Below are 7,500 nucleotides of genomic sequence, written 5' to 3'. Positions count from 1 at the left end.
GACGACGTCAGGTCATATCGGTCGTCTGATGTAGGCAGTTTCTGTTATCAATGTGGACTTGCGTCATCGTTCCACTTGGCAGTCTGTCGTCATTGTCATCAAATCGTTTGAGTCAAAGGCCGGGAGTTAACTTTCGTTACACACACACACACACACACACACACACACACACACACACACACACACACACACACAATAAGTAAAAAAAAAATACTATCATCATGTAAAGGTAGACACAATTGCCATTGTTTTAATACACCATTAATTTCCGGTTATTATTATTACTTCCCAAGCTACAACACTAGTTGGATAAGCAGGATGCTATAAGCTCTGGGGCCCCAACAGGAAAAAAATAGCCCCAGTGCGGAAAGGAAACAATAAAAATTAAATTTTTAAGGAACAGGACTTCAATCGTTATAAAACGTAACACATACCATAAAATTATACATTTCAATCCAGACGTAGTTTCAATTACAATAATCGGAAGTGTGTTTATAGAGATTTACATTGCACTTTAGTATAAGGAAAAGATGTTAATCTTACTATGCGACTAAGTTAGCCCTCGTAAGTTATCTAACGGTCACAAATCATGCTTTTAAGTCTACATTTTTCACCTAAGCGATTTCTCGTTATCCAATCTATAAGGACGCCACGGAAAAAATAGAAAATTTCTCGAATTTTAGAATACAGATATCATTTGTAAACGATACCTTCCAATGACTAACATCAAAGTACACTTAAGTTATCAGGGCATACAAGAATTCTGAATTACCTTATCTACGTTTCAAATTATTCTCTCTTGTTCACTTAAGCAGCGAAATATGTACTCAGTGAGTCGAACATCGCGGAGAGAGAGAGAGAGAGAGAGAGAGAGAGAGAGAGAGAGAGAGAGAGAGAGGAGAGAGAGAGAGAGAGAGAGAGAGAGAGAGAATATCTTCTGAAAGCTTTTAAACCGGTGGGGTGAGGATAACCTCAAGGCCCTCCTTTTTAGATAGTAAGTATACATTTTTACTACCACCTACTCTCTCTCTCTCTCCTCTCTCTCTCTCTCTCTCTCTCTCTCTCTCTCGTCTTGACTGGTCAGACAACTACACTCACTTGGTTTACTTATTTCACAAATCTTTACCATTTAGTCCTTTATGAATAGTACTGTCTCCTGAGAGACGTGTCAAAATCCCAGTCAACGAAACATGGAATGTTGAGATAACTTGATCTTTCAATTCTGTACATTGCAATCTTAAAGAAAAGGCCTCAGAAGACAAAACCTAACCGAATATAAAGTCACAATTTCCCCTTAGTCTCACGTAACGTAAAATCACTTCGATTTACCCTTAAACTATTAGCGATGGAAGAGAGGAGTCTGTTATGAGGAGATCGAGAGGGATGCAGAACATTAGATGGCAATATAACGTGAAGAATGATATGGAGAGAAGAGGTTTGGTGAAATAGGATGCCTATGATAGAAGGCATTGGAGAGAGCAACCGACCCTTTACTGTAGGGATAATGGTCGGAGAGAAGAAAGTTTAGCGATGTTATTGCCGTAAAGTAATTACAGTTTTTTTTTGCACATTCACTTTGGAAGTTCAAGATTTCAAATTTTAACTGGATCTAGTCAATACAGAGAAATATAGAGAAAACATTTTAAACATGTGGACTTGAAAAAAAAAGACATTTACGTAAAAGACAGGTGTATGTATGTATGTATGTAAGTATTATTATTATTATTACTATCCAAGCTACAACCCTAGTTGGAAAAGCAAGATGCTATAAGCCCAGGGGCCCCCAATAGGGAAAAATAGCCCAGTGAGGAAAGGAAATAAGGAAATAAATAAATGAAGAGAACAAATTAACAAATCATTTAAAAAAAGGGCAACAACGTCAAAACAGATATGTCATATATAAACTATTAACAACGTCAAAAACAAATATGTCATATATAAACTATATACTGTATATATATATATATATATATATATATATATATATTTATATATATATATATATATATATATATATATATATATATATATATATAAGTAAACTTTTTCTCGCTTAAAAGTGAAAACAATAGACATTTTGAACTTAAAACTTTAGACCAGATACTTTTCAGCTGGGTTTATCCTCTTGATATGTCAAATTCACGTAAATTACTCAGGTGGGGTAAAACAACAAGATTCACAACCTCAAGTGATTTCTATGCTCATGCGACAAAGAAGTACTGGACTATTAATCGACATACGTGAAAGAGAAAGTAAATTCTCAGAAATGTAAGACGGAAACTGCTGACTCAGCATTAATCCGTTACGAAAAGGGGAAAAAAATATTGAGGAATATTTAATTTTTCCATTCAAAGTGCCTGTGATATTTCTCACGTTAAGAGGAATAGGTGAATCGATTACTTAGTGAGACAAGAAACAAGAAAAAACATCACTGGCATTATTTATTTGTATTTGCAAACAACAACGCCCATACAAATTGAATTGCGCGCGCGCGTGTGTGTGTGTGTGTAGAACTATGTCATGGTTAGCCTTGTTTAAAGAGATGAGTTTGCACATAAAACAATCATATTTATCCGATACTACCGAAACTGACCAATCAGCTTTTCTTGTTGTTCATAATCTTATTTACGAAACCAAATATCAGACCAGGGTTAATCCATAACGAAACCTAATCAATTATACTTATGAATGAAGCATATTCGCCCAAAACGCAGAAAAACAATAACATCCGCTATACGTCAATTATGATGACTCTACCACCTTAACGATAACACAATTATGATAACTCTGTACCCTTATCACGTTACCCTTTGCACTTCTGCAGGAAGGAAAATGCCGTTTTTTAAGTTTAATATGAGAAAGGTCTAATTTGATGTTGTTACAGTTCTTAAATAATTTTTTTTTCAATTGTTTAATACTTCTCTTATAGTTTATCAATTTATTTTCCTTACTGGGCTATTTTCCCCCATTGGAGCTCTTGGGCTTATAGTTTCCTGCCTTTGCAACTAGGGGTGTAGCTTAGCTAACAACAACAACAACCAACAACAACAAACAATAATAATAATAATAATAATAATAATAAAATCAAAGCTCGAGAAAATACGTAAATCTCTGTGGTTCTTTATAAGAAACTTTCACACATGAATACACCTTGCCAATCATCTTCACACCCGACAGCTTTTAACTCTCGGGGTGGCTTCGTATTACCGAGCTTTGCACTAAGAGTACAAATTCCATGTACCGAAGCACATCGCCCCTCTCCAATGTACTCAAAACATGCAAACACCCTCCATATAAAGTCTGTTACACTTCTGTCTTAGTTAATAGGATTTTGTTGAATACAGTAAACCCCGTCTTACTTGCATTATTCCCAAAGGCCAAGGAATTCTCTCTCTCTCTCTCTCTCCTCTCCTCTCTCTCTCCTCTCTCTCTCTCTCTCTCTCTCTCTCTCTCTCTCTCTCTCTCTCAAACACACGATTCCCGACAACATCATTGAACATGCCAACTGGCTCTATCAATAAATATCACGGCAAAGTACAACTTAGCACAACTTCGAAGCACAATTCAAAAATTGAGACCTTCTCCCTCCAAGCGCTGGATAATAATTTATCTCTAGGAATGTCTTGGCCATCACTTTCAATAACAGAACAATAAAGATTCAATTTATGTGTTTCATTTGAAATTTGGGTCACGTGTACATTCTATCGCTAGGGACTTGGAAGTAGGAAAACGGGAATGAAGATAAAGCAGAGGAATAACGAGTAATTGCAGCTAGGAGGACCAAGGGAGGCTGCAAACAACCTTCAGTAATGCCTTCAAGGCATCGTCTTGGATTTTACATTTTTAAATTTTGGCTATATAGCCCGGCACTGGGGGTCTCAAAGTCTATTCAGGGAGGGGGTGGGGGCAGCAGTTACATTATGAAAGAAATTTCAAAAGAAGTTGGACAGCACGAAAGAAAAAAAAAGTAAGCGGAGACGGGGGTGAAGTAAAAGGAACCTCCCACTGGAGACGCACTTCAACGAATTTCAGTAATCTTTAGCCCATTTCTATTATTTTCAATATTATTATCATTACTTATTAAGCTACAACCCTAGTAGGAAAAGCAGGATGCTATAAGCCCAGGGGATCCAAAAGGAAACATAGTACAGTGAGGAAAGGAAATTAAAATAAAATATTTTAAGTACAGTAACAACATTAAAATAAATTTTTTCATATATAAACTATAAAAACTTTAACAAACTAAGAGGAAGAGAAATATGATAGAATAGTGTGCCCGAACAAGAGTACTCTATTCAAAGACAGTGGAGGACCATGGTACAGAGACTGTGGCACTACCTAAGACTATTATTATTATTATTATCACTTGCTAGATAACAACCCTAGTTGGAAAAGCAGGATTGCTATGAGCCCAGGGGCCCTAACGGGGAAAATAGCCCAGCGAGGAAAGGAAACAAGGAAAACAAAATCTTTTAAGAACAGTAACAACATTGAAATAAATATTTTCTATATAAACTATAAAAAATTTAAAAATTAAGATAAATTAGAAAGAATAGTGTGCCCGAGTGTACCATCAAGCAAGAGAAACTCTAACCCAAGAACAGTGGAAGACCATGGTACAGAGGCTATGGCACAACCCTAGAGGACGATGGTTTGATTTTGGTGTGTTCCTCTCTTAGAAGAACTGCTTACCATAGCTAATGAGGAAAGTATCCACTGAACAATTACAGTGCAATAGTTGACCCCTTAAGAGAAGAATGGTTTGGTAATCTCAGTTTCGTCAAGTGTATGAGGACAGAGGAGAACATGTAAAGAATAGGCCAGACTATTCGGTGTATATGTAGGCAAAGGGAAAATGAGGCGTAAATCAGAGAGAAGGATCCAATTCAGTACTGTCTGGCCATTCAAAGGACTCACAAACTCTCTAGCGGTAGTATCTCAACGGGTGGCTGGTGCCCTAGCCAACCTCCAACCTAGGTCGTGAGAAAATGTAAATGGTCATCAATTTTGTAAAGATGATAAAATCACCATTTCCTATCCTGGACTTTATTGATATTTAAACATTTGGAATACAAATGCAAGTCCTGATTTTTTTTTTTTTTTTACTTGACATCTTCTGGAAATCTCTCACGGTTTGTGTTACTTTCGAAAGGGCGTTGGGCTCTGGGAAGACCCATATATAGACCTTGGGAAGACCAGTACGTTTATCTTTCTCTGAAATCAAAGGATTGGTCGTATATCTTTTATCTGTATTGACTCTGCTGTACGCAGAGGAGGAGTTCCAAGACAACTGTAATAAATGTATTATGTGGCTGCCGTTTTGCGTCCTTTTTACCGAAACAGTAATTTTCTTTACAATCCTCGTCCTTTTTTCAACATAAAACAGGAATGTAGTTATCACAGACCCCATAAATGAAATATTCGACCAGGAAACAATCAATATATCTAACGTCTTGAAAAAAGTGGTTAACCTTCAATGTAGAATATCCATTGAAAATCCGATTTCAGTGTATTAACCAACAACAAAAACCCACCCCTTATAATTTAACACAGGAAAATCCTAAAACAAAGAAAAAAAATGTGTTACGATCCAATCTTCATATCAAAGAAACACAACTACTAGGGCATGTTTCGTTGCTAAGTTTCCTTCCTCGGGGTTTTACAACATTTTTTTATGATTTATCGTTACATTAAATCTGTCCAACCAAGCATGAGTCCTTCCACAGACAAGCAATAAATGCAAATGAGGATAAAAGATTGTCATCCAGAAGACAAAATTAAATTGAAAGACGAGATGGAAATCGATATCCCGGCATTTCAATAAATATTTCGTTGGTCGCCTTTCTCGGAATCATTTTACCTACGAGTAATTGATTTATAATTTTCTTTATTCAAATGGCCAAATGAACACTTGGCTATCCACTTAGACTGGTTAAGAATATTAAAAACTGTAGATCCATATCGAATCAATATCAAATTAATCATCTGATGCCACGTCTATAGAAGACTCTCCCTAGACCATCGGCAACAACTGGTCAGGTGGACAGACTCGCCTCAAACCGACGAATACCAGAACATGTACAAATGTGCAAGCCATATGGCATGATGATAACACACACTGAGAATGTTACGTAAGACGTACGCACTGTTTAAATTCCTAAACTCAAGGTAGAGTAAATATTTACATACTAGGCTGGTTACTTCCCGCTGAATAATTGTGACGTGGCAAGCCTAGAGAAAGGGATGGGAGAGCGAGTATCTTCCTTGATCAATTATAGAATTTACCCCGAAGGGGAACAACTCCGTCTTCTAGATATGTAATGAAAAAAGGTCTCCCTAATTGAATCTTTAAAATAATCTTGAGTTCTCCCATCCAAGCTCATGGAGGATAAATACCACAGTAGTTATTTATAAACCGAGCTACTCTTTTAAAGGTCGACTAGTATTTGAAGATGACCCAACCCAAGCTCATCTTTCTCTGATGAAAAACAAGACCCTGATGACCTGTGTGGCCGGTCGGACTCATCCCGAATCATATGGGCCGGGCCAAGGACACTTACCCCAGGCATGTCTCAAGCAGGTAGCACCCAGTTGGGGGCCAGGATGCCGGACTTAAGAGAGACGAAGCGAAGACAAGCGAAGGGCAAGGAGATATTTAATTCTGTAATTCTTCTCTCTGTTAATGTTTTCCTTGTTCGTAAGAGGGAATTTCAATGCGGCAAGGTGATGCTTGGGAAGGAACCTTAAAGGTTTTTACCGCAATACCGACCAATCTGGGTTTGTTACCTAGAACCCATGTTAAAAATTACGACGAAAATTATTATTCTATATCTGAATACGAGTACGACAGGTGCTTCAAATCTTTATATATAAAACACTAACTGAAAAAATCTAACGATATAACCATGAGAGAGAGAGAGAGAGAGAGAGAGAAGAGAGAGAGAGAGAGAGAGAGAGAGAGAGAGAGAGAGAGAGAGAGAGAGAGAGAGAGAGAGAGAATAAGTATTCACTGATAATAGATGACTTTCCATCCACCCAACTGCTGCATGTTCTATCCACAGGTGTCCCATACGACAGACAACTCGCCCACCTTGCAATACACATTTTATATGTTAAACGACACATAAAAATCATACATACATAGTAATATCTTTCGCATCATTAGATGTGCATTGTGAAGCCTTAACTTATTTTATTTATCAAATGAAAAATTAAAGGTAAACCTATGCGGAACATTTGAAATTACAATAACATAAAATTAGATTACTATACGATGATATAAGGGAATATATTTGAATACATGTATCCATAATATATATATATATATATATAATATATATATATATAATATATATATATATATATATATATATATATATATATATATATATATATATATAAGAACTAGGAAAATCTTTAGCATATCCACGACCGCAATCATTGGGGAAACACGTACCCACCAACAAAGATATAACATACAAACATATATATATATATATA

General features: G+C 36.4%; 1 protein-coding gene across 3 annotated transcripts in view; it reads right to left on the bottom strand.

Moving 5' to 3' along the window:
- Nucleotides 1-7,500, bottom strand: part of Gmppb (GDP-mannose pyrophosphorylase B) — a 94,135-nt gene that overhangs the window by 30,105 nt on the left and 56,530 nt on the right. The gene's annotated exons all lie outside the window — the stretch shown is intronic.

The sequence above is a fragment of the Palaemon carinicauda genome, chromosome 4 (genome assembly GCF_036898095.1).
Source record: "Palaemon carinicauda isolate YSFRI2023 chromosome 4, ASM3689809v2, whole genome shotgun sequence".
In the NCBI taxonomy this organism is placed as follows: Eukaryota; Metazoa; Arthropoda; class Malacostraca; order Decapoda; family Palaemonidae; genus Palaemon; species Palaemon carinicauda.
This window is presented reverse-complemented; position numbering and strand designations above follow the sequence as displayed.